Raw genomic sequence first — 27,981 nt, 5'->3', positions numbered from 1 at the left:
ATACATTCTTTTATTTTCTCTTCTCTGTGTATTGTGTTGCTCAGATATTCTATTATTATTTTATAAGAAAGGAAGGCCCTCCTAGACATCTAACATTAACTTAACAACATATGCGGAAAGTTGGATCACTTCAAATCCACCCTCAATAGAGTGATGGTTCTGAATTCCAAACAAACATCTTTATGCGCTATATTCAAGGAGGACATTAGTATTCTGTTCAGCATTGTTTGCCCACTCCTTTATCATCATATGGTGAGCAAGAACATCAGAAAACTTTACATCAAAAAAGCATTGTCAACCCCAATGGAAAACACATGTCTGTTCCAAAGTACTCCCAGCAGAAATCTCAGATACCTTACGTGAGCCTTGTGTTCTTAGAAAGTTATGTCAGAGTTCTAAAAAGCTTTTTGAAAAACTGTGTCTTGAAAGCAGGAAGTCTTCTTAACTATTTATATCAGCTGAAAGCAGTCTCCTCTTGATATTTCTGACTAACTTGGGTAGATCCTTTCTTTGTCAATTGACTTCCTCTTTCGCTGGTAATTTATGTCTGTCTGTCTTTCCACTTTTATAGATATAAATCAGTTGTAACTCAGCTGAAGTCAATGGAATTACAGAAGTGTAAAACCACTGAGAGAGGTCAAGTGAGGCTGACAGACTGACTGGGCCAATGGGAAAGGTGCCAGGGAGGGAAAAGGAGGGACACACTTGGAAGGGCAGGGTCTCAGGTGGAAAGGGCAGGCCTGGGACATTCCCTTCCCAGGCAGCCCTCAGCACTGTCTGGGGTGCACCACATGATTCTCCAGTTTCAATTTAAAGGGTGTGGGGCAGTAGCCAGGAGCCCTGGGTCCTTTTGAATTGACAGGCTCTGGGTCAGTTGCCCCCTTTGCCCTCTCTGTCAGCCAGCCTGAGACAGGTGAATCAGGCCAAATGCTGTCTTCAGATAAATGTATGTGATTCCCATTCACTTTGATAGGAGTTATATGACACTATCTGAAGATAAAATTTGGCCTATGTTATCAAATATATTCCTTTAAACTATCAAAATGCTTCTAGATAGCTTTCAGAATTAGTTCCTACAAGTGATTTTGAAAAGAAGTATAATAAAATCAGTAATGTTAATAACAAATAATGCATTCCCCCTTCCAGATAAAGAAGCTGCAGAGACCATTAAAATACAAATGATAGACCATAGTGAAACATAGCAATACAAATATATGTATAATATGAGACAAAGTTGTATTTAATAATGCCATATTGTTTAAAGGACTGTAACCTTACAATCTGCCTTGAGTAAAGGAAGACACATAGCTGTACTGAGAATGAATTATGACTCAGATGCACACTTTCTCTGATAAGACTACTCCACAGATCAAAGGGAGATTGTTTCATTCTGTGTGCTACTTATTTCGTCCCAAGGGACTAGGGGATGCAAGCTCCCATTTCATCTAGGCAGAAGAGTAAGTGGACTTTGTTTCCTTGTCCAGATATATTAGAGCCATCTGAAGAGAAGAGGGGAGTCTTTAAGTGGCTGATCGTAATGAAAAGAAAACACCTATAAAAAAGAAAGACTTTAAAGAACATGTTAAAAGTGGCTAGGGATGACAACTATCATATCAGGAGATGAGACCCATAACTTAGAGTTCAAGACAGGGAAGACTCAGTCATCTCCTGACCTACTGAGCAATTAGAATCCTTGAACGGCTCTTGTTGTCAAAGAACAGACACTTTCCAGGTTCTGACCAGATTCAAGGAGACCTTGAACATATCAGTTTCTCCCCAGTAGGGAGTTTAAAAAGCCAGCATAATTGAAGATATCATCAAACATGCAGAATTTGTACCTGTAACTACAGTAGAATTTTCTAATCTTTTTGTTTGTAACTGTGCCTGGGTCTTATAAACTGACATCAGCAAAATCCTTCAACTGAAATACAATTGGGCAATCCATTTAATCTAGCATTCTCCATCTACAAACAGAAGGGTTGGTAGAATATCCTGGCTGAATACCAATTTGGGGAAAGTGACATAAAATCAGCATCATGGGTGATGTACTGCAATCCTCCTGCAAGGGAGATAACAACAAGAAGTTCTGCCGTCTGCTCCGTTTCCCAACAAAATGAGCCAACTGAACCACAGACCTGCAAAAAGTAATGAAAGCTGTCTATAGTGTCATCACTTAGTGTACAAAAGTAAGAGCAAGGGCAGATTAGCTTAAAACTCCCACAGTAATCATGCTTTTGTCAACTAAAAAATCCAATACACAGTGAAATCCTATCCATGCTTTATTTCTAATTATTCTGCATCTTTCTTGTTTATTAAAAGAGCTTGATCTTGCAGTCCATAACTAGGCAAAGTTCCCAGGAAAATTAATGGAACTGTTGCTAGATTATGAACTGCAAACTCAGAGTTGACATCTTTCTTTATCCATGCATCCACCTATCAAAATGTGAGTTTTTTGCTCTCTACCCCCATATCTTCCAAAATCCAAGAAATTCGTAAGAGTTTGATTTTTTTAAATGTATTTTAAATAAGAAATCAGAATCCTGAATTAGGGAGCTCTGAATCAAAAGGATAAATTTTGGATTTTAATCCTAACACTGTCAAATCTCCCTTCTTCTGGTGAGCTGTTCCACCATTGATATTTCAGTGCTGAAAACTGGTGACTACCTAGACCTGAAAGTCAAAACCTTTGTCTCTTCAGCCAGATCATCCAGAGAGGTGTGCATAATGCCTGTGTAGTGTAGCAGTTTCAGATCCACACATTAAATGTGTAAGTAAGTCTTTACTCAGGCAAAACTCCTACTGAAGCTAATACAGCAAATAGTAAGAAATGCTGAACTTGTAGCTCTCTGGGCACATCCAGACTACATTCCTCTTTTGAAAGAGGAATGTAAATGAGGTGAATCAAAAGTGTAAATGAAGCACGGATTTAAATATCCCGTGCTTCATTTTCATATTTGTGTCCGAGCGCTTTTTCGAAAAAAGGTTTTTCGAAAGTGAAAGCACTCTAGAAGCGGTTCTTTTGAAAAAACCCACCCCTTTTTCAAAAGAACACGTACTCTTCGTTTTTTAAAGAATATGGGTTCTTTCGAAAAAGGGGGGGTTTCGAAAGAACTGTGTCTAGACAGCGCTTTCACTTTCGAAAAACCCTTTTTCGAAAAAGGGCTCAGATGCAAATATGCAAATGAAGCATGGGATATTTAAACCCGAGCTTCATTTGCACTTTCAATTTGCCTCATTTACGTTCCTCTTTGGAAAGAGGAATGTAGTCTTGACATAGCCTCTGTGTCATCTTTACTCCTCTGCAGATTCAGAGGGAAATAGGTAAAAAAGACAAAACAGTTTCTGGCTAGTGAATAAGATAGCGGAGACCTGGGATTTTTCTACACAGAGCCTTAAAGGACAGATAAAGTATAAATTCTAATGAGCACCAGAGTGTTGCACACTAACCATCCGTGTAGACTCTGCTGGCATGCACTAAAAAGTTTAATGTTGGAGCACATTAAAATTTACGTCTCAGACTAAGGCATTATGCAGACAATCCCTTGGATTTATACCTACTTCTGCCAGAATTTTGTGTGTAACCTTAGGCAGGTCACTCAAGCTGGAAGCTTCACATGAAAAACAAAATTCTATTTTTAGACATCCAAATAAATGACTTGAATTTTTGAGATGATCATCACCCACAACTCCCATTGATGTCAATAGGCTTGTGTGAAAATAGGCTTGCAGAATCCAGCCCTTTATTTTCAGGAATCTGATGTCTGTTTGACACTTATCCACTGGGATCATTTACAAAATCATTGATCTGAAGACAGATCCGGCTTCCTTTGCAATAAATTCTGTATGGTAAGGCCCCCACATACATTAAAGGAAATAAAGCCAAGAGGCATTTTATACAATAGTCTAAGAAGAGACATTAGGCCAGATGATGGCCAGTCCCTTTCATTGGTATGCATACATGGTGACTCACTTCCTCATTCACCCCTATACTCCGGTGCAGTTAAGCCACACTGCAGAAGTTCTTCACTGTCTTCAGATGGGTATTAAAATCAACGCTCCCAGAGGGATAGTTCTGGATAATTCCTGGGGTGATGTAGCTCTGCACTGGAAGCTACCTAGGACTGATCCTTTATATGCAGATGTAAAATCATCTTCACAGAAGGAGACCTCTCTCAAAAACAGAGGAGAAAGTTAAATATTCCCCTCTATTTACAGCAAGGAAATAAAGGATCAAAAAAGAAAGGAAAATGCATCAAGGAACCTGAATTTAGATGTGTCCTGACATTTTCATGCACACAAAAATACCTCCACAATAAACATTTAATTCAAGGAAAGAGCACCAGATGAGCCCTTGCCAACTTATGCTGCTTCTGCGTCTGCCAGTTTGCATTACCTATCCTGGCTTTATCATTTTATTGCCTGCAACTTGCCTTTATTTTTTTGTTTGTTCATGAAGGAATGGACCCTACTGTGCAAAGGGAAAAAAACCCACCAAGTTTGTCTATACAAATTGCAGCTTTTTATTGTACACAAACTTGGAAAGCCATCAAAACTATTGTACATTAAAAGAACCCAAATACACAGACAAATGTGAAATCAATTATGCCCTTATGGTGAACACCACTGCTATCTTAAAACAAATCAGTTACAGCAGATAGCTAATCATGCAAAGGTTTGTGGTTTTTTTCAGAGACAAACACATCCACTCACTGTTAAAGACAAGGTCAGAGGTACTCCACCACATTTTTGCCAATAAACATTTTTGTGTCCTATTGTCTGTCAAGAAATTGCCAGTAATGGTTTCACAGTGGTGTTAATGGCAGTTATGGACAGAAAAATATCAAAGTGGAGATCTGGTTTGCAGATCTGAGAGAAGCATCTGAACTATATGGGGGGTAGACATCATAATTCAAGTTCTGCTTTCAGAGAGTGTTTTGATTCTCCTACATCACTGGTCACCAACTTGGACCCTCTGACAGGTGATCTTGATTGGTTTGACTGGGAGGCTATCAAGTGCTGGCACTTCAACTGCCCCTCCCCCTACTGCCTTGTTGCTCTTGCCCAGAGCCTCAGAGCTGCCCCCTGGGAGCCTCCTGCTTGTTGTGCAGGGTAGGGGAGACAGAGGCAGAGAGAGAGAGACAGAGAGACATAGGGCAGGACCTCAAAGAAAGGGTGGGACAGAGGTATTTGGGTTTGAGGAAGATCCTGACCTGACAATGTCAAAAAGTGATTTGTACTTAAAAAGGCTGGAGACCACTGTCCTACATGTAACACTGTGTAATGCCATGACACACAGTGCGGGCAATAAGCTTATTTACTCTGTAATTAAAGTCTCATTCTCCCCCCTCAAATCTTACTTGAAGGTTACTTCTATTACTTAGCATTCCATTGCTGACCTACACACAACCTTTATTCCAGATGCCATGAAGTGTCATGTTAATTGTTTAGAAACAAAAAGAGAAACTAAGGGTATGTCTACATGTGACGAGGAAGCCGATCCCCGCACTCAGCCCGGCTGGCCGGCGGGTGCCGGCAGCGGGGAAGGGCCGTGGGACGGGGAGGTCGATTCCCGCACTCAGCCCAGCTGGCTGGCAGGTGCCAGCAGCGGGGAAGAGCCAGAAGTGGCCATAGCGGGCACCTGGGAGACCGCGGGAGAGAGTCGAGTCCCGGCAAACCCCAGCGGCCTTCCAGGAGCTGCCAGGAGTGAGAGTGCCACCAGTGCCGCAGACAGCCGCAAGCTGACTGCCTGCGCAGCCGCAGACAGTCAGGAGACCAGGCGGGTGGGCACTAGGGCCCAGGAGGTGCTCTCTGATGGAGGGGGCGTAGGAGGGCGGGACGCCGCCCAGGACGCTCAAAAGGGCGAACGCAGGAGTCGGGGGGGGAGAGAGCGGGGGCTGGCTGTGCTCTCAAACCCCACAGGTGGAAGCAAGGCGCTTGGAGGAGGGAAGGCTCCACGGGCTTCAGCCCGCCAAGGCAAAGCTGCGGACACCAGCGGGAAGTGCGGAAGGGATGGGCGGAGCCGTGCGGCAACCGGCACCCGACCTGGACGAGCCCGGAGCGGGCTGCTAAGAAGCCAAGGAGCCCCAGGGACACTGGAGGCATGACTGGCGACCAGAGGATGGCTAGAGTGAGCCGGGGACCGATAGGGAGAGACTGAGAAAGTGGGGGAGCCGGCGGGCTGAACTGACCCTCCCGCTACACTACACTATAGAGTTATTTCGAAATATCTAATTTCGAAATAGTTATTTCAAAATATCTTATTTTGAAATAACGCATCTACATACAAAATGCATTTCGAAATAGCTTTTTGATATTTTGAAATAGCACGTCCACACTGATTGGACACAGAATCGCATTTAAGGCCAGCCGGAACTTGTTCTGGCAGGGCATCAGTTGACCAGAGCACCCTGGGAAGGGCTGAAGGCCCCCTATTTCGAAATAATCGTCTACATAGCACTTATTTTGAAATAGCAATTTCGAAATTGGCGCTATTCCTCGTGGAATGTGGTTTACCAATTTCGAAATAAGCCCTCCGCTATTTCAAATTAATTTCAAAATAGCAGTTGGCTTGTGTAGATGCTAGGAAAGATATTTTGAAATAATGGCTGTTATTTCGAAATAACTTTGCTGTGTAGACATACCCTTAGCCAATACAAACATAATAGTAAAAACATAGACTCAGAATTTAAGATAAACTCAGAATTTAAGGCAGGAATGGACCATTATGATTATCTAGTCTGAACTTATGCACATTGCAGGGCACTGGACTTTGCGTATTCAATCCTGTAATGGACCCATAATCTGAGGCTGAGTTATTAAAGTCCTTACATCATAATTTAAGGATTTCAAGTTACAGAGAAACCACCATTTGCATTAGTTTAAACCTGCAGGTGACCCTGCTGCAAAGAAGGCATCCTCTCCCAGGGTACGTCTACACTATAGAGGAAATAGAAGCTGTCGCTGTCATTCTTTCAGGGTCTGAATTAGCGTCTAGTGAAGACAAGTAATTTAAAGTGAGAGGGGCACTCTGGTCGATGTTGGGAACCCAGCTTTCACAAGGAATAAGGGAAGTCAAAGGAAGAGTGTTCTTCCTTCGACTTCCTGCTATGTTGACAGCACCAAAAGCCGAGTTAAGCCACTTCAACTTCAGCTACACAATTAACATAGCTAAAATTGCATTTCTTAACTCGACTTCATTCGGTAGCATAGACGTACTCCCAGTGTTTTTTCTAATCTGACTCAAGGGAAAATTCCTTTGACTCTGAGCATTTTGGCAAGACTGAACGTACCGTAACTCAGAGTGGCATTCCCTCCAATTCCCATCCCCAATGGTAGGCAATGGGACTGTGGTTGGGGAGGGCTCTGAGTCAGTGTTCCCACTAAGATGTGTGGCAGCACAGTTTCACAGGTGTTTAATCAGTCCTGAGGTTCAGGGTTCCATGCAGGGAACTGACTGACTGGGAGTGGCTGATTAATCACCTGTGAAGCTGTACTGCCCTGCAGCTTAAAGGGAACACTCAGAGCCCTCCCCAACTACAGTCCCATCACCAGCCATTGGGGATATTTGCTACTAGCAGTCACAGGTTTGCCATATGCCATTGTAGTTAGTCTCATCAAACCATTCCTTCCATAGACTTAGTAAGCTAAATCTTCAATCCTGTTTAGCATTGCCAGCCCCTTAGCATGGGTCTGGGCTCTATGGTCATCTGAAGAAGTGGGCTGGTCCACGAAAGCTCATGATACCATGTACATGTTTTGTTAGTCTAAAAGTGCTACCAGACCATTTGTTGTTTTTTTTTCTGCACAGACTAACTCGGCTACCCCCTGAAGATTAGGAATTAAAGATCAATCTTTAATTAAAGATTATGTCATATGAAGAAACCCCCAGGTTTTGATCTGAGGAAGTGGGTCTGGCCCACGAAAGCTCATCATCTAATAAACCATCTTGTTGGTCTTTAAAGTGCTACATTGACCTGCATTTTGCCCCAGGAAAATGTCCAACAAAAATTGGCAACCCTAAGCCTGGTCATTTTTATAGCTTTCCTGCCTCTAACAGAACTTCCCTACTCTGATGGTTAGAAACTTTCACCTAATTTCAAGCCTAAACTTGCTGATAGCCAGTTTCCCCTCAAGGTCTTTCATCGTTGGAACCCTTCTGTTCTTGTATCCTCTTCTCACATGTGCTTGTTTTTTATGCAATGTCTAATTAAGACTCAGCTCCTGGAATGAGGATTATTTTACATGTGGAAAGCTTCATCACACCTGTGGCATGGTATAAATAATATATATAAAAGTTACTTTCAGGCTCTAGGCTACTTGAGGCACAAGAAACCTAATCATTTCAACTCTGATGGACAATGCTTGATAATTGTCAACTAAAGTTTCCTTGTTTATTTTTAGTTGACACTTAAAAGAAATAGATTCAATTTAAGTTTACCTACCCAATAATATCTTACCTGGAAAGTATGGAATTTTGCTGCTTTGCTTGTGCAACTTATTAATATTTTTACCCCGCTACTCTATTTAAAATATTCGAGGTAGCTTACAAGTTAAAAAAAACAAAATACAAATATATATATATATACACAAAATTAAAATACCCCAGATGGACATAAAATCTGCTAAAAACATCTGGAGAGGAGGAACACACATATACAGACTCAAACACCAATAAAAGCACGAGTAAAAAGGGTGGCTTCAGCCTGATGCCGAAATAATGCTAACGTCGGCGCCTTGCGAATATCCCAAGGATGAGAATTCCACAGCCTGGGAGCAAAAGCTGAGAAGGCCCTGTTTCACGTAGATATTAATCTTATCTCCATAAGTGGGGGGACACTGAGCAGAGCCTCTCCAGCTGACCTCAATCCCCGGGCAGGTTCATATGGGAGAAGATGGTCCTTCAGATACCCTGGACCCAACCCATTTAGGGATTTATAGGTCATAACCAAGACCTTAAATTGTTCCCAGAAATATACCGGAAGCCAGTGCAGCTGCCGGAGAACTGGCATAATGTGCTCCATATAATGAGTATTAGTTAAAACTCGAGCAGCCGCATTCTGGACCAGTTGAAGTTTCCGAAGGCTCTTCAGAGGCAGACCAACATAAAGCGTATTACAGTAATCCAGTTGGGGTGTGACAAGAGCATGGATCATTGTGGCCAAGCCATGCTTGTCCAGGAATGGTTGCAGCTGGTGGATCAGACGAAGCTGCCCAAAGGCACTCTTGGCCACAGAAGAAATCTGGTTCTCAAATGTTAAAAAAGGGTCCAGGAGTTCTCTCAAGCTACCTATCTGCTCTTTCAGGGGGAAAGTAACCCCATCTGGAACAGATACCATGCCACATTCACAAACAGATGGCCTCCTGATCCACAGGACCTCAGTCTTATCCGGATTCAACTTCAGCTCATTTGACTTCATCCAGGCCATCACCACCTCCAGACATTGGTTTAGATCACTCACTACTACCCCTGGTTCTGATGTCACAGGGAAATAGAGTTGGGTGTCATCTGCATATGAATGGCACCGTCCTCCAAAACTTCTTATGACCTCTCCCAGAGGCTTCATGTAGATGTTAAACAGCATAGGGGACATGATGGAAGCTTGTGGGACCCCATAGCACTATTGCCACAGGGTCAAATAGTAGCCCCCTAGCTCTGCCTTCTGAAAGTGTCCTGACATGTAAGACCAGAACCACTGTAGAACAGTGCCTCCAATACCCAGTTCCATTAGGCATTCCAAAAGGATACCATGATTGATGGTATCAAAAGCCGCCAAGAGATCCAAGAGAATCAACAGGGACGCATTCCCTCTGCCTATCTCCCAGTGTAGGCACTCTCAAGTAGATAAGATGAGCCACAGCTTTTTAAATGTTAATTTAACAGGATTTTACACACTTATCCAGTCTACCAAATCTAACAGCAGGCACCTAGACGTACTATAGAGTCAATGACAAACCTCCCTTTCAACTTAAGTGGGCCAGGACTGACCTTTGTTCTTACAGCTAATCCATAACTTTAGCAATTATGAACTACTTTACCTTCGTAGCATATCACATGTCTGTTTCCTTTGTCTCTACCAGGTCCCCTTAAAGATGTGTTCTCAGGGTGACATTCCACCAGCTTCATTCAGATATTAATTAAGGACTGAGAAAGAGTGACAAGACTCGGCCCTCTATGAACACAAACTCTTCTAGTCAAGGAGATATTGTGAGATACTTTGTGAAATTGCACCTGTATGAAACACATTGATGTTTTCAATCAGCTTTAAAAGAGTTGCATTCCACATACCAAAAGACAAAATCACAATTGGCATATTTATTGGTAGTCTCAGGCAAAAAGGCGAAGGATTCAAACTGCTCTCTAACCCCGTGAGACTGCCCCTCAAGATCAATGTTGACATACACTCTTGCATCAGGGTGAAGAAGTTTGTACTGTACTACATCTGGGATAAACAGAGAACTTCAGCCTCCAGTGTTGTCAGATCTATCACCTTTCACTAGCATAAGACTTCTTTAAAACTGGAAGCAGTGGAGTCTGTATACAGATCTGCTATCTGAAGGCATATCAGCAGTCAGGAAAAGCTAGAACACTTCTGACACCATAAGACACTGACAAACCCAAATGCCCTAGAAGGAAAAAAGAGCACACCTTTGAGACTACACATTCCGCATAGGCCCCCTCCCTAAGTGTTTTACCCATAGTAGCAGCACATTCTTCAAGAGTCAAACAAACCTATCCCTTCAGAAGCAATAGCAGTCTCTCTCGCTTTTCACATTCAGAAAAGAAATTTGCTATGCTGAGAAAGAGAAAGGTCAATTCTTTACACCTCAGAAGAGAGCTGCAATGTGATAGGAAGACTATCGGGCATGAAAAGCTACATTTTGCTAGAACCCCAAAGGAAGCCAGGATTCAGCTGTAAAACTGGCACTATGACTCAATGCTCTAATTTATCCCAGTTTAGTGTTTTGACTCTACTTTGTACTGAGAGTTTGAATCCCAGCTGGGAACAAAAATCTACAGTGAGACTTCCTGGATCTCATTTACTGAGGTAGCAGGGTCATTCCCAGTTATGAGGAGAGTGACAGTGTTGGACGGTGTGCACTGATGGTACTGAGAGAGAAAGACAGTCACAGTATGTGTATTACCCTTCATTATTAGACAAAGTGGGGATGTGCTTCTGATCCCGAAATGAGGATATGCAGAGTTGATTGTGACAAGTTTCATTTTCCCACCATAAAGAGCAGTGCCAAAGCAATCATACTGAGGACCCTTGAGACATAGGGGAGATAAATCTAGTCTCAGAAAGAAACCTCAAAAATTATTCTGATTACAGTGCTTAAGGAACAATTGATTGAACTCTCCCTTGGCAACTTTTTCCCATCACAAAATGGAAAAATATTTTGTCAAGATTTATCTAAAGGAGCTCCATTGTTACAGACGTTCCTCTTCAATTATTCATACATCCTGTTTCTGGTAAATCTTATCTGATTCTCTCTTCTTTCTAAATGTCATGAGTTTTACCCTGGCACTTGCACCAATGTTAACATTTGAAGGGGGGGGGGGGGAGACTGTATTTAAGTTTAATAGATTTTGTATTTAATAATGTAGTCAATAAAGTCAAACCACTTAATCAAAACAGGCTGCTCTACTCTGGACACTAAAATGCCTTAAATGAAGTATGTTGCTCCCATTATACATTATTCAGCCATTATTTCTGCCCCTAAAGATAAAAAATAAAAATTTACACCTTCCAGACTATACTTCATCAATAAATATTGCTGCTCTCTTAAATAAATGAAATGGCCTTCAATTGACTTAAAAGTGCTCTGCGCTATAAAACATAGTTTACCCTAAAGTGAAAATAGAGGACAAGAATAAAAGCATACTGTATTTGCATCATTGCATGTTATTTTAAAAAGATGACAAGCACAAAGATGAGACAGTGCCAAGCTGAATCAAAGGGTGTGAAAACCAGCTAGTTCTACCATCCTACAGTAATCCCGCCTTGCCAGCATTTGATTTGTATCAGTGAGTACAATAATATAATGTAATTAGTAATGGTAATACCACTGCAAATAGTACAAACAGTATTGCTCTGCTGCCTTTAAATTAGTTTTGTAAGCACGTTAATAATATACCATCAAGCATCAATACAAATCCTTGACAGTCCCAGGAAAAGAGATTGTGCATGTCTAAGCAATTTTCTCATACACAGGTTTTCTTTAGAAATACATGTTGTCAGTATTCCATTAACTCAAATGGGGGTGTATACACAAAAGAAGCTCTGCTAAAGAAGTTTGATTGCTGGCCAAGAAAGCATGTGTTCAATAGACTGTGTTCACTGCTGCCTGGGTTGGGGTTATAGGTGTCACTATGTCCAGAGAATTTTGCTGTAAAAGAAATCCTGCTGTTCAGCGAACACATTTCTCATCGCCCTGATAGGTACAGAAACTTCCCATGGACAATATTTACACACATTCTGCTCAATATGACAGGCTCTTCTTTGTTGTCTGCCATGTTTTAGCTATGGTGCTCGCATGTATATATTACACACACACACACACACACACACACACACACACACTGGGCCAGATCAAAGTCCACTGACATCAACATGAGTCTTTCCACATTAATTTCCTTAAAGCAGGCCCTAAATGTGGAACACTTAAACAGAAAACAAATGTCCTCATATAGTTCTGCTACATTTCCTAGTCATGAATTCAGGGTTCCTAATTCATGAGTGTTATATCAGAGGCAGAACTGAAAACACCACCTATATGAAGTGTTTCCTTACATTTTATACAGGCAGTCCCCGGGTTACGTACAAGATAGGGACTCTAGGTTTGTTCTTAAGTTGAATTTGTATGTAAGTCGGAACTGGTACATATTGTAGGGGAAACTCTCGCCAAACATTTCTCCAGAGCTCAGTTTTATTCTCCCACACCTCACTTGCCTCAGTCCTTTATTCTCAAGCTGAGGTGTCTGCTGAGAAAAGCTGCTCCACATCTCCCTGGTCTGCTGGGGCGGGGGGGGGGGGGGCGCTAGCTTCGTGTCTCCCTGGTCTGCTGGGGGGAAGCAGCTAGTGCGGGGTTGCCTCACCCTGTTTGTAAGTAGGGATCTGATGTAAGTCGGATCCATGTAACCCGGGGACTGCCTGTACATTAGAAGCATTTTGAATACCCATAGCATGCAATCTATGAAATTAATGTACCTTCAGCTTCAACATTCACACACATTCCTGAAAAATACTGCCCATTACACACATATTTTTATAAAAGGAAAATTGGAGCCCAACCTTTAACTTATGTCAATAGTCATTACAGGCTGCCCCCAACTTGCAATGCGATCAGCTCCGGGGATAGTGTCGCAAGTCGGGAGCATCATAACTCGAGCCCGCTTTTATGACAGGCATCGTACACTGTCATAAATGCGGGGCCGAGGACATAAATTGGGGAATTTTGGCCCCTTGCATGTGTACGGAAAAGGTTGTAAGTGCGGGGGGCCGTAAATCAGGCCATCATAAAGCAGGGGCCTCCTGTACATGAATAATCACATAAATATCATGGGACTATTCAGTCACATAACTAAGGGTTCACAGCATTGGTCCTGAAGTGCTGTTACAACAAAGTATTGGACAATCATTGGCCAAAAGAGCTATTTTCCAATTTGTCTGTCAGCTATTCAAATTTATTCCATTTCAATTATGTAAAAACTATGTCCTAAATCTGGCATACAGCATAGGAGTAGTTAGCTTACTAGCCTTACCACTGTGCAGGAGTGATACTATTTTAAAGGAGATGTTAGTGTTTGTGGATTCAGTTTCAACTGATTTTTAAAGATAAATTATTTCCATGTACACCCTGTTTGACTAAAGTTTAGGAAGAGTGAAGGATTTTGGGTTAAGGACATTAATCTTAAGAATGTGTGTGTGTGTGTATTTATATATATATAAACACTACTCAAAAGTTAGGAAGTGTGAGACTTGAGGTAACCTCTGTCTCGCTCAAATGTTGACAGATTTTTACAAGACCCAATAGTGCCTTACCACTACAAATATGCTAAACACAATGTAGTAGGATGAGGGCCTGAAATATAAGCTCTTGTTAGAAAGATCCCCATTGTAATGAGAATACACAAGTAAGTGGTCCTGTACAGTCTGCAGAATACTAGGATCGTGCCTCAGTGATAATAAACCTGACAGGGTGCCTTTGCTAAACATATCTGTGGATTTATTGGGCAGTTCAACTGAGGTCTGCTATTTCCTCCTGTGACGGACCGGGCCGTGTCTGGGCTCAGCTGAGGGCATCCGCTCAGGGCGAATTGCTCAAATCTGGGGCTCCTTACAGCCCCCAGACTGGTGACCTCTCCAAACAGGCCACAAACCAGTCCCACAGAGCGCTTCAGCAGCCTGCCTGAAGCCTCACGAGCAAAACCCCTCCGACACCCCAGCAATATCCATGCCCCAGATGGCCCCGGGCCTATACACAGGTGGGGGGGTCCTAGTACCCAATCCCACCTACCCCGAACAAGTTCTGTCCGGTTCCAAGAAACCAGCCACAGATCCCTGGTCAATTTACCCTCTGGATCTTACCCACAAATCACGCTGGGCCAGTCCTTTAGAATCTATATCTAAAGGTTTATTATCACAAGCAAGAAAAGCATGAGAGTAAGGTTGTTATAGAATAGTACGTTACATGCACCGAATCTCCCAGTCCTCGATGCAGGCTCTAGCAGAGATGTTACAGCTGCTGGTTTAAAAGTTCTTGTTGCACATCCTAGCATCAGGATGGGTTCACAGGTCTTCCGGGCTCTTCGATCCCTGCAATGCTGCCTCTGGGATGAAGTGCTGAGCTGAGAACAAAATGGCATCGACCACATGGCCTCTTTATACCTCCTTCCTGGCCCCTTCTGGTATGCAGCAGGTCACCTGGTCCTCAGCCTCTCTCTGCTGGCCGCTCTTAGGTGTCCGCCCTCATGCTTTAGGTGTGTCCTTGGCCCATTGAGTGCCATTGTCCCACAGGGCCTCGCTAATTAGCATGTCCACAGGCCCGGGCTCTGCCCAATGCTCAGCCACATGCAGAGAAGTATTCAGTATCCACACAGACTACAGATTCCTAACTACACACACAGACATTACACAACCGCATAAATAGCTTACACAGGATTATCAGATAATAAGCCTCTATTCAGCACCCCACATGGCCCCCTTTTATACCATTGTTGGGGCTAGCACCCCCACCTATGGGTGCAGCCATGATCTGGCTGCTTCCCTCAAATTCCAGTAACATGACACCTCCATCTGGGCAGAACTGGCCCAACATGCTGAAAGAACACAGCCACACGTCTGAGCACATGCAGTGCACCCCAGTGGGAAGATCACCATGCCAATTCATTAGCACTGGGGCCTCCCAACTGCAGCAATGAGGCAGAGCAGTGCTGGCTGCCACCAGAGGATCACTCAGATTAAGTCCCACAAGTCTGTGTACCAGGTCAGAATGCCGCTTACTCAGTTTTCACCCTTACATCCATTCAACACAATACTAGAGTTGCAAAGCAAAACTTCAGCAATGCTGCTTGCCCTCTAACCCCAACGGCCCCCAACACAAGATTGTGATACCACCCTATTTTGCCTCTGCCACTCCCTCATCATAATGGAGAGGCCATGGGGACCAACCTAAGATGGCAGAAAGTCATCCAGCTTCTGCACCAGGCCTCCGCCCATGGACCTGTCCTGACTTGCACTGCTTTCAGCAGCTCATGTGCTCTCTGTTCTCCCTGCAAGATATTCATGTTGACAGTCTCAAGACTGACAGTTGAATACCCATGCAAGGGAGCTAGAGAGAAGAGGGGCAGCCAGAGCTCTGGGACATACCATTGAGGAAGTGGGTCTGGCCCACGAAAGCTCATCACCTAATAAACCATCTTGTTAGTCGTTAAAGTGCTGCATAGTCCGGTCTTTTGTTTCAGCAAGACCAGACTAACACGGCTACATCTCTATTACCATAGTAGCAGTCCTTTCAACTTTCAAGCCTGTGTGCCAGAGCATAGGAGCAACAGAACTTCTCAACAAAATGGCCGTACAAGTTTATTTTTAACATGGGTGAAAGAATCACCACCACCATCCCCGCTTTGTTCTGGCATAGAAATGAAACTATTTATCTGAAATTTTCCCCAAAACATATCAGCTACAGGCAGACACCTATCAGAGAAAATGTCAGCACAAAGGGTGAAAGTTTGGTACAGTTATAAGCAACTGTAAATGCAGTTTATAATGTAAAATGTCAGGCAACCTTAATTACAGACTGCATTATCTGTCTCCCACCCCCTTCTCCAAGTATTTTCATTTGACATACGATATAGAGCTAAAGGAATGCATATTTCCAATACCAATATGACAGCATCTACTTTTATGAATGGCATTTTATTATGATTGGAACATGAAAATCTTACTGTCAAGCAGTCTTCAAGTTTACATTATTTGTTCACTACTGGATTGGGAAGACAGGTGTAGGTCTACTCTAATATATAATCAATGACAGAAAACATCCATTTCAGAAAACTTCTAGGAGGTGATAAAAGAACCCAAGAGCTGTGGAAAGCTCTTTGAAAAGCTTTAAGGCTCAACAATTGCAGGTGAACTCACAAGTCTAAGCCCCATTTTCAGGTGAAAAGCTCTTGAAAGCTAAGCTCTCAAGCTGTTTGAATGTCTGGACAGAGTTCTACTTTTATTTGTTTTCTACAGTGCACGTGAAAGATGAACTTTTAGGCTAAATTGCTGTCTAAGAGATAAGCTGTGATGATATAAGCACAGAAAATCTCCGAATGTCTCTGTTTTTGCACCAGTGAGACTGAACAGAATATAAGAAACAATTCTGATGCTCTAAAGCTCTAGTCAAGAACACTGAAGGGCTTTCATATAAAATATGAAATAGTATTCTTTGAACTTTCATTCCCCCTTGTATTCTCCCAATGCTACCTGTGATTTACTGCCTGATTATTCAGGGAAATCCATGAGGGAAAGGTAATGGGAGTTCGGGGAGAGTAATGAGTAAAAAATGGTCAGATAGACTCTCAGGTAGAAGAGAGACACAATTTATTTTTACGTAAAAACTGAAAGTTGTACATAATTGTATAGGAATTTAAACTAGGCCATCCCTAACATTAACAATTCAGAATTGTTAAACCCAGATAGGAGTTGCTAGTTACTTCGGGGACACTCAGAGGTAGCTAAGTAATGGCACAAAAAGATGTGTTTATTTAGGGTAGGTAATCCCTCTCTTCCATCCCACAGCTCACTGTCTCACTCAGTTAGGTAGATGCTGTACGGGGACAACTGGTTTCTAACCATGAGAGGAGTGAAGTTCTGAAATAGCATCCCAAGAGGTGCAGTGGCTTAGGCTCTAACTCCAGGGGTACTCTGCGGCTGGAGCACCCACTGGGAAAAATTTGTGGATACACAGCTCCCACTGGTGCCATGCTATCCTTATTATGTCTTTCCTCTCTCCCATGACTTTGGCCCGCTGGCATCCTGCTGACCAAATTCTCTCCCACCATCCCAGTGCTTCTGGAGTGCTCTGAACTGCTGATTTATGGCAGGGGGCAGCGTGAGGGCAGAGCAGGGAGCGGGAGGAAGGGGTAGAATGTAGGAAGATTCTGGGCGGAGAGGTCGAGCAATCCTCAGCTAGTGAGCACTTATGTTAGTGGAGGAAAAAAAAACCCTCATGCCTAGACAGCAAGCTTCTTTCGGAGTTCTTCCAGAAAAGCTTATTTCGAAAGAGAGCATCCACACAGCAAAAGCGCAACAAAAAAGCAATGTGCTTTTTCGAAAAACAGCATCCACATTGATTAGATGCTATCTCGCATTTAAGTTGTCTGAACGCAGTGGCCACTAGGGCACCTGTTTTATTTCCTGGAGGCCTCTTCTTTCAAAAAAACTTCCTCTTCTGCATTCCACACATGCCTTTTTCTGAAAAAGCTTTTTCAGAAAAAGGCTTCTTCCTCATAGAATGAGGTTTACCACCATCGGAAAAAAAACCTCCATTCTTTTGACTTTCTTTCAAAAGAGCTCAATGGCAGTGCGGATGCAAGTATTGTTTTTCTGGGAAATCAGCTGTTTTTCCAGAAAGATGTGCCTGGATTGATAAGTTTATGGAGGGGATGATGTGTTGAGTTTGCATATAATGGCGTGACCCAACAAAAACTGCTTGTAACAAGTATCTCAAATCAATGGTGATGGTACATTCGATGGGGAGAGCTCCCAGTTACTACAGAAAATTATTTCCCAGCTGTGTGGCTGGTGGGTATCATCCACATGCTTATGGTCTTACAGACTGTCATATTTGGGGTCAGGAAAGAATTTTCCCATGTCAGATTGGCAGAGACTTGGTTTTATTTCCTTTCTCTGCAGCCTGGAGCACTGGTCACTTATTGGCTTAAACTAGAGTAAATAGCAGACTCTGTAACTTGAAGTCTTTAAACCATGATTTGAGGACTTTACTAAGGGTATGTCTATTCTGGGGGGAGAGGGTTTCTGGGATACCGGAGGTATCCCGGAAAAACTGTGCCAATCCAAGGAATATGTTTGCTCTGCCACTTTTTTTTGCGGAACAGCAAACACGCTCTTTCAGGGAACCCTGTGTCCCTCATTCTATGAGGGATACGGGCTCCACTGAAAGAGGAGGCTTTTTTGCCATTTGGCCGTGTCTAGACTGGGCCAAATGGCAGAAAAGCCTCTTCCGGAAAAGCAATCAGAAAAAGATATGCAAATTGCGGAGCGCAATTTGTGTAGCTTTTTCTGACAAAGGACTGTAGGGTAGACCTAGTCTAACTTTGCCAGAGGTTATTGGTGTAGTATAGGAATAGATAAGTGAGGTACTGTGGTCTGCAAAATGCAAGAGGTCAGACTAGATTATCATGATGATCCCTGCTGACCCTAAAAAAATATGATTTTCCCTAATTCAGTGACTAAAATAGTGAAACAATATTTTAGTCCTTCAATTGTTTAAATACATAACCAACTTAAAATACACCATCCCTTGTGTTGATAAAGAAGTACTCGAATTACAAGGGAAAAATAATCAATATTGAGGTTTTTAGTTTTGAAACAGACTTTTTGAATACCAGAGTTACCAGATACCTGTATGACATCTTTGATTTCAATGACAACAGAAATACTGCACAAAAATGACTCTCCTATTTCCATATTCCCCCATTCACATGAGACATCATATGAAGACTGTCACCGGGAGTTGGGTTGGGATGCTACTATTTTATTAATCTTGTTTAGAGTTTAAGCAGATGAAAGCAGACTTCATTATTTTAGAGGTTCTGTTAAGAAAATTACTAACATGATAAGGCTATTGCATTAACAAACTTCCAATATACTAGTTAAACAAGTTTCATATTATATTGACTTTTGCATCATATCACAGAAGCCAATATAATTGAACAGCTGATAATAAAGGTTTCTAATATGTCATACTATATTAACTCGGAAACTCAGTATGATTTTAGCATTTTGATAGTTCATTTCAATATTGTATCAAAACATTAGCACACGGATGAAATCAGAAATCATTTTATCATATCCATTACTTTTTTTCATAGATTTCGCAATAACATGAGCTACAGAACTGACATCTGTTTAAAGCTTACAAATCTTGGTTTTATTTCTTTTCCCCCTCACTTTCTATGTGCAAAGAACCTCCTGGCCCTACCAAAAACAAAACAAAACAAAACTCCACCAGACAAGCAGACTTCCTTCATGAACACATCAAAAGAAATCCCTGCCTTTGTATTTAATATCTCAAGGAATTACAGGTGGGACCTCCCTAGTCCAGCATCTCAGAACCTGAGCAGTCCCAAACCACAGAGTTTGCCAGATCAGAGGAGGATAAGGCTCTCTTCCTAGCTGTTGGCCCTGTTTCCTACCACTGGCCAAACTGCTCCTACCATGCCAGGACTGCGCTCCTCACCAAACTACCGTGCTGAACTCCTGGGCACCAGACCAGGCTGTCTTCCCAGCTACCAGCCCCACTGCCACCAGCCCAGCCAGGGTTGCACTCTTCACTGTGCCGACCCCATGCAGGGATATGCTCCCAGCTGCCACTGGCTGGGGCTACCCTCTCAAGCACCAGCCCTGCTGCTTTGGGCTAGGATGGGGCTGTGTTCCCTGCTGCCAGCTCCAGCCTAGGCTGTGCTCCTGACGGCTCCAGGCCCTCTGCCCCTGAAGCTGTGTTTCCCACCCCCAGGCCAGCCCCTAAACCTGGAGAGCCAGTGGGTCCATGTCTACACTACGAGGTTTTCTGGGATACCAGAGATATTCCAGAAAAACTCCACCACATCCAGGGACCGTGTCTGCTCTTCCGCTTTTTTTTTTTTTTCAGAAGCCCTGTCTTCCTCCTTCCACAAGGAAGAAGGGCTCTTCTGAAAGGGGAGGCTTTTCTGAAATTTGGTCCAGTGTAGATGGGCCAAATTTTGGAAAAGCCTCTTCCAAAACAACTATCAGCCAAAGGTACACAAATTGCAGAGCTCAATTTGCATACCTTTTTCCGATAGATCATTGTAGTGTAGACATAGCCCACTGGGCCGCAGATGTTGCCGGATCAGAGAGTCCTGGATTTTAGAGGTTCAACCTGTAAAAAATAGCATATATTAATAGTCATTAAGTCTTTTACTATATTCTTTGATAAATTAAGAATTAGACAGTTATTTTTTTAGAAGCAGCACTTTTGTTGACAAAGAATCACATGCAAAGAAACGTGATCTTTCAAAATTGTATTTTAGATATGTATTTTTCTGTTTTAGCACAGTTTGCTACTCTTCCAGGTACAAACAACATTAAATGTGTCTGTCTCCTTTTACTTCCCCCCCTCTCCCACCTCAACCAGCATAATCCGTATGGATTCTCTAGTGGTGCCAGAACATTTGCCAGTGACCTAATAGTCTATAATTGTACAGCCCTTGAATAGAAATACAAATAAAACTATTAAAATACCTCACAAATAATAAAGATACTGTAAAATTAATCAAAAACTGTGTTGATCAAATCATCTCCCCGAGTTCCTTTTCTTTACCAAAACTGTATTGTTTAGATTACGTTATTCTCTAAGTTAAATCAAAATGCATATATTTAGAATCAACATCCTGAATTCACAGAGGTCAATAGCAAAACTCGCACTGACTTCAAAAGGTTCAAGGCATATATCTCAAAATGCACAATTTTTGTGATAAGTGCTAGTTATGGATCACAGCTTTTTACTTACTGAGATTTATCAATCACAACTGAAATGAAAACAGGTACTAACTCCACTGAATACAGTCTGTGTTTTTTGGCAGCCTGTACCATCAAGAGAAGAGATTATTCTCAATGAATGGTAAAATGGTGATATGAATAGGTGGAATATATATATAGCTTTTTTTCCAATATCTGTGGAAGCTAAAAATGAGATAAGAAATGTAAAGTTTTCAGGTCACATCCCTGGCTCCTTTGAGCTAGCCTGGTGGTGCCAAGCATGGAAAACTGGTTAAAGCTGCCAGCTGCTCTGAACCTCAGGTTAAATAGCTACTTTAATACTCACACACACCCAATCTGTTGCCATACAGCCCATTCTAGAGGGCGAAGGGGGGTGATCAGAACATGCTATCTGCTATCAGTTCCACCCCTCCCGCCCATGTGCAAGGGCTCTTGTGGCTATTATCAGTTGATATAATTCAGAACCATCTGGAAGCTGCCAAATGTCACTAGCGAAGAAATCAGCACCAACTACTCCAGGGATCAAGGAAACGCAAAAGTGGGTTAAAGCCAGTTTATACCCTCCTTGTACCCAGCTCACCTAGCAAAATGCTGGCACTTCTGAGGATCTGGGCATGAGATTAGAGCAGAGATTTAGATCATGAGCAGTGCTGTGAAAAGAGTCAGACTAGCCCCAAAACAGCAATCTAATAGCCTTGAGGGTGAAATGTCTACTGCTGAGAAAAAAAAATTACATGTTGTTATGGGTGTTTAATATTAATTTTTGCATTGGGCAACTAGTGGGAGCTTTATATCTGTCTAACGTAAGTGTTACCACTATCTAGAGCAGGTGTGGGGAACTTCAGGCCTGGGGCCATAAGGAGCCCCTGGCTTGTCTGGACCCAGACCCCAAAACTCCAGGGTCTCACCCACAGCACGGGAGAGCCAACTCTGGTGCTCCAGCCCCTCCCCCCCCCCCCCCCCACACTGCTCCACTATGGAGCTGGAGCACACAAAATCTAATAGCCTCCCTCCCACCCCACAGACTCTGGTATGCAAGGGGAATGTGGGGAGTGTTTTTTAACTTCTTAGTCAGGGGTCACGTCAGTGAGGGGTTTGGGTTTTTTTTTCTTACTTGTGTGCATCTCCAACTGATTTTTCTGTGGGTCAGTGGCTCCCGATCCAAAAAAGGTCCCTCGTCTACAGAATTATTTCTGTAATTTAGCCTCCTTCTGTGTATATCACTTAAACACAAAGTTTTACTGAATCCAAACAGTTTCATAATGCACATGATTTGATATAAATGCTGGACTGAAATTGTGAGAAAGTGAAGGAATATTTTGTAATATTTTATGTCTGTTTGTGCCTCAGTTTCCCCTATGTGCTACACATAAGTGGGTCTAGACACATAAGCATGGGTGTCACCTAGACATCTAGGCCTCAATTTCCTTTTTAGTCAACCATCTGAGAAGACAATGGTGAATCTAATCACCATGATATTGACACCTAGCAACCAACTGCCCAGAGGGTCGTGGACTTCACACCTCTCCTTAGAGAAGATGAACAAAAATACCCCAGCTCCTTATCAAAGGATAGGAGAAGTATGAGGTGGAGGATAAAAGTCAGCTGCTGGAAGAAGAAGGCTCTCAGGTGGATACTAAGAAACAAAGTTAGATAGAGTTTGAACCAAGGGGTTCAGATCAACTTGCTGGGCTCTGAGCTAGCCAGAATGGACTATGCTTTAATCTTCAGTTCCCTTTGCTATGTGCCGGTTGAGTAATAAATCCAGTTGTTCTGACAACACTATGTGCATGCAAATGTTGGGTAACATACATTAATTCCTGAAGTATGTACAAGTCTTCATGGGGCGGTCTGTCTCAGGTGGACTCAATGAATGGAGTTCACACTATGTAGTAGGAGCGCTGACAGCTCCATCTAAAGAGGCAGTAAGTCGCACTGAGCATAATCTAGAACAGCAATGGGCAACCTCAGCTAGTGAGTGGGCTTCTTGATTGTTGTAACCAAGATGATCTTCTACCACCAGGTAGTTTTGTTAACTATGCTTGCATACTTAGGATATGCAGGATATGTCTACTGAACCATAGTAGTGCTTTGATTGGATGCAAAGGGAACACACAGCTTTTACAAACAACATTGTGTCACATGCCCTTGCTTTATGTGCAAGTCACTTTAGTAATACCAGAATGAAAAAAAATGACAGGGAAGGGAACCAGTGGAATCTGGCAACCCTATGTGTGAGCCATGGTAAACAAAATGTCTTGCAGACCACACATAGAACTCTAGTGGGTCTCATGTGGCCCTTGGGCCACAAGTTGTCCACCACTGTTCTGGAGGGAGTCTGGTACACTGAAGGGGTCCAAAATGGCTGATAGATCTGTGACACAGAAAATACAACATGACTTGCTTGGCATTGTAACAAATGGATGGCTGCACTCATACAGACATCATGCATCATCTCCAAGGATAGATTTTTCAAACTTAAGCACTAAAAGCACAAGCATGTACCACACAAACCAAACCGAGGAACTAGTGTTTCTTACAGATGTTTATCCTCTCTGCCCTCCAGCCACTACAGGGAGGCATGACTGCACACTGTGAATATACTGTATTTGCTCCCTCATAGAGAAAGCTTATTGAAATATTTGAGGTCCACATGAGTTACGCTCTGATCTGGCAATTTGCCGTACTCTCGCTGAGCCTCAATGAGTTCAGTGGGGCTCCATGTGGATGCAATAGTGTGCTAATATTGCATTATGAGGGCCTCAAAACATATCCTGGTTGTTAATTTATAACTAACTAGCCAATTAGCCTGTCATAAGATGGGAGTTTGAGGTCTCTCCTCCATGTCGGTCTTCTCTCCTGAGCCTCTGGTCTCTCTCTCCGTCTCTCTTTCTCTCTCTCCTCCTCCTCCTACTGCCTCCCCTCTCTCTCTCAGCTCTCCTCCGCCTTCTGCCTCTCTCTATGTCTCTCTCTTTCTCTTTTCCCCCTCCTGCCTCTCACTCTCCCTTTCTCTTCTCCTCCTCCTCCTGCCTCTCACTCTCTCTCCACTCTGTCTCTCTCTTTCTCTTCTCCCTCTCCTGCCTCTCACTCTCTCTCGGCTGTCCTCTGTCTCCATTGGGGATGCACTCTCATCCAGGCCCTGCCCCCAGGGCATGTATGTCACCGCCCCGCCCCGCCTCCCTTCACCTCCCACCATGGCGCTTGGCTGACTTCTGCACCACTCTCTCCTCCTACTGCCTCGCCCCCCTCTCTCTCAGCTTTCATCCGCCTCCTGCCTCTCTCTTCCTCTTCTCCCCCTCCCACCTCTCACACTCTGTTTCTCTTCTCCTCCTCCTGATGCGTCTCTCTCACTCTCTCTCTCTCTCTGTCCTCCACCTCCACCGTTCTCTTCTCTGTCTCCTTCGTGTCTACTCTGCTTTCCTCCTTTTGAATCCAGCACCCTTTCCTGATGTCAGAGATGCACGCTTGTCCAGGCCCCGCCCCCTGGCTGTTCCCTATGGGTGGCGCTGTTGCTTCCCACTGTGGTGGTTGGCTGACTTCTGCTGCGTGGGGAGCGCAGACCCCAAACAGCCGCTTGCGCTGCTTGTTCCCGCACAGTGGCTCGGCTGAGCGGTGCAGAAGTCAGCCGAGCACCACTGCGCCACCCAGAGGGAACAGCCAGTGTTTCAGCATTACAGAGTCACAGACATTGGGCTACTATATATATTATTCCAGGTTGTTCCACACATCATCACTGAGGACAGAATCTCACTACTCAGCACCAGAAGCACACTCCCCTCATACTAGTGTTAAAGGAGTGACTAAATGAATTGTTAGTAAGTTGCCGGTTCTTATTTATCCTTTGTGGAGTCAAACAGGTTCACACTCGTGCACTGCAAAATGCTCACAACGGGACATGCAATATAATGGAATAGGCTTGATTTCAGCTTTTGTTACAACTTCAAATCCTGTCACAAGTTTGTCCCAATTTTAACAATTCTCCTTTGCATTTTTTTTATCTGTTGGTTTAAACTGAGTTAATTCAGAAATAGATGTCAATTTTTCCTTTACTCGAAGGGTGCACAAACCTCCTCTCCACCCCAACCCATTTCCCCAAACCCCCACCCTCCATCTTGCCTCTTCCGGCCCCTGCTCCCCTCCCCAAGTCCTCACCCTGTCACTAAACATGCACCATCCCCACTCCTCCCTTTTCTTCCCAAAGCATCATGAATACTGTGAAACAGCTGCTTGTGGCAGGCGGGAGGTGCTAAGAGTGAGGGGGAAGAATTAATCAATAGGGCAGCCAGTGGATGAGAGGAAATGGTGGGAAAGGCATGGAGTGGGGAGGCTGGCTATTGATGGGTATCGTGTACCCACTATTTTTGCTGTATGGGAGCTCAAGCCTCACAGCATCCATTGAGTCCGCACCTATAAACCCAAGTACTTATTCTTCTGGATTATTTTTTTTCACAAAGTGATAAAAGTTACACCATCACCTCCTTTGTAAATGGGCATGCAGAAAAACAGAGGCTGGTTACAGCTGAAGTGAACACAGAAGATGGCATCCCCCTTATGTGGCAGGAAAAGAAAAATGCTTCAAAGATTTTGCCTCTGTAATAGACCCTGCTTTTTTGTCCTCAGCCTTAGTATCATTTCTGTACTACTCAATCTTATTCCACACTAGATAGCAATGACTACAACTCCCTTCCCCTGCCAAAAAATCTCAACACACATTAAAAATAAATTTTAAAACCTGCACAACTTCCATCCATAACTATCCATAAGATTGCACTTCATCCTACCAGAACATGATCTGGCTGCTGTGCATTATGAACTTGATTACACTGCTTATCATTATATGAAAGAACAAAGAAACAATCCTCAAAAAAAACCCTCCTCTTGGTACAAAATGTAGCAGCCCATCTACTTTGCAAGCATATCACCGGTGAGCTCTGCTCCCTGCAAAGACTCTCTGTTTAAAATACAGTTCAGGTTTCTGGCTCAACATTCACCACACTAACTATCTGAGAAATCCTTTCTGCCACTATGGTCTCCTGGAACATCTGGGTTCAACTGAAACCAAAAGGATTCAGAAATGACCCCAGACTTCATTACTCTCACAACTAAATGGAAAACTTGACTTAGCATTCTTTTGACAAGTTCCTTCAGAGATACAGAGACACTCACAGTTACCGTCTCACAAAAAAAAAAAAAACGCCAAAAAAACCCACAGACCATAAGAACTAACCCAACTGTTTTTTGTACAGGCTGAGAAGGGAGAAAGAAAAGGTATTTTATTGCCATTTCTATTTGTAAACATATGGGAAATGCCTAGATATTACAACACTTCCAGCCATAGAGGTAAATAAAGGTAGAGGTTAGATACCAAATCTAATTTTCTGCCAGTAATAAACTGTGAATTTTCTTATTGTCATATCATCAAACAATAACTAACCATACTCCTGGGAACAAATATACAAAGAAATATTTGTTTAAAAAAGTCTAAGATAAAGTATTAAGTTGCATCTGAAAAACAAAACCACTCCAGACTTTTTTTTTTTTTGGAAGATCAAACTGTCCCCAGTCAACTTCAGTAAACAAAACAAACCTCACCCAGACAAAAGTGATACACAGTTCTCAAAGTAAATTGCCTGGGAATGCAGGTTGTAGGAGTGAGAGGACAACACTGCATCATCATCCTATGAAGTTAAACTTGTTATCTAAAAGCCCTGAAGACAAGTGACTCCCTAATAAAGTTTCAAAAATGCATAAACTTGGTATTTTGAATTCACTTTTTCACCTCTGGAGAAGGCAGTTTCTTGGTGATGCTGGCTCTCATTTTGTTTCTAAATCCAGTGTAATACACAGCAGAAAAAAGAGGGTTTGTTGTAGTGTGGTTCTGAGGTCCCCAAATTCTTGTAGAGATTTTGTTTATTAGAAGAGATTAGAGCTAAATTAAAGCCTATCAGTTGATGAGCAGTAGAAGGCTAGGGTTGCCAGATGGTTTCAACAAAAAAACCGGACACACTTGACATTACATCACAATCTACATTGCGTCTTATCTAGAAAATACTGGACATTTATATTTTCTCATTTATATTTTCTCAATTTGTTTCCCAAACAGAAAGCTCAAATACTGGACTGTCCGGTTCAAAACTGGACACCTGGCAACCCTATTGAAGGCTGATTTTACAACCATTTCTGAATAAAAAGGCCAGTTTTGTTGTTTTCAGTGTGTCTTGCTGATGCAGACCCAGTAATTTCTGCTCTATATTATAACATGCCTCAAAGAAGATTGTATTCTCTAAAGCTGTTCTATTGGGGTTGATGCCATTTTTTGATGATACTAAAGTCATCATGTATTTAGTCTTTTGAGTAAATCAATATATATGAAAGGAATGATTTATAGCTAAGAGTTCAGAAATGGGTTTGTGTTCATTTACATTTTGGCCCCATTGTTTGCTAATTCAAAAACTTTTTTAGGCATCTGTATTGAGCTTTTATGCTGCAGTAAAATGAACAAATGATTTTGTTGATCCTAATCGCCTTTCTAAAACACCACCAATCAGCGTGGCAACAAGACCTAGTGTTGCTCTTAGTGTTAAATGAAATACTGGGATTTTCAAACCCTTACAAATATTGATGATGTAGGGAACAAATGTAAAGCCTGTGACTTAAAACCGACTGAAGAGTTACAATCCATCATCTATAATTCTAGTTACGAAGACCATATGAACACTATTAACACATA

The 27,981-nt window shown here is 42.7% G+C and overlaps 1 protein-coding gene across 1 annotated transcript in view; it reads right to left on the bottom strand.

The window, feature by feature from the left end:
- PCDH9 (protocadherin 9) overlaps nt 1-27,981 on the bottom strand; it is a 957,956-nt gene that overhangs the window by 529,906 nt on the left and 400,069 nt on the right. The window lies entirely within an intron of this gene.

This window comes from Pelodiscus sinensis, chromosome 1 (assembly GCF_052426305.1).
Source record: "Pelodiscus sinensis isolate ZL-2025 chromosome 1, ASM5242630v1, whole genome shotgun sequence".
In the NCBI taxonomy this organism is placed as follows: Eukaryota; Metazoa; Chordata; order Testudines; family Trionychidae; genus Pelodiscus; species Pelodiscus sinensis.
The sequence above is the reverse complement of the archived record's forward strand: the minus strand, read 5'-3'. Positions and strand labels throughout refer to the sequence as shown.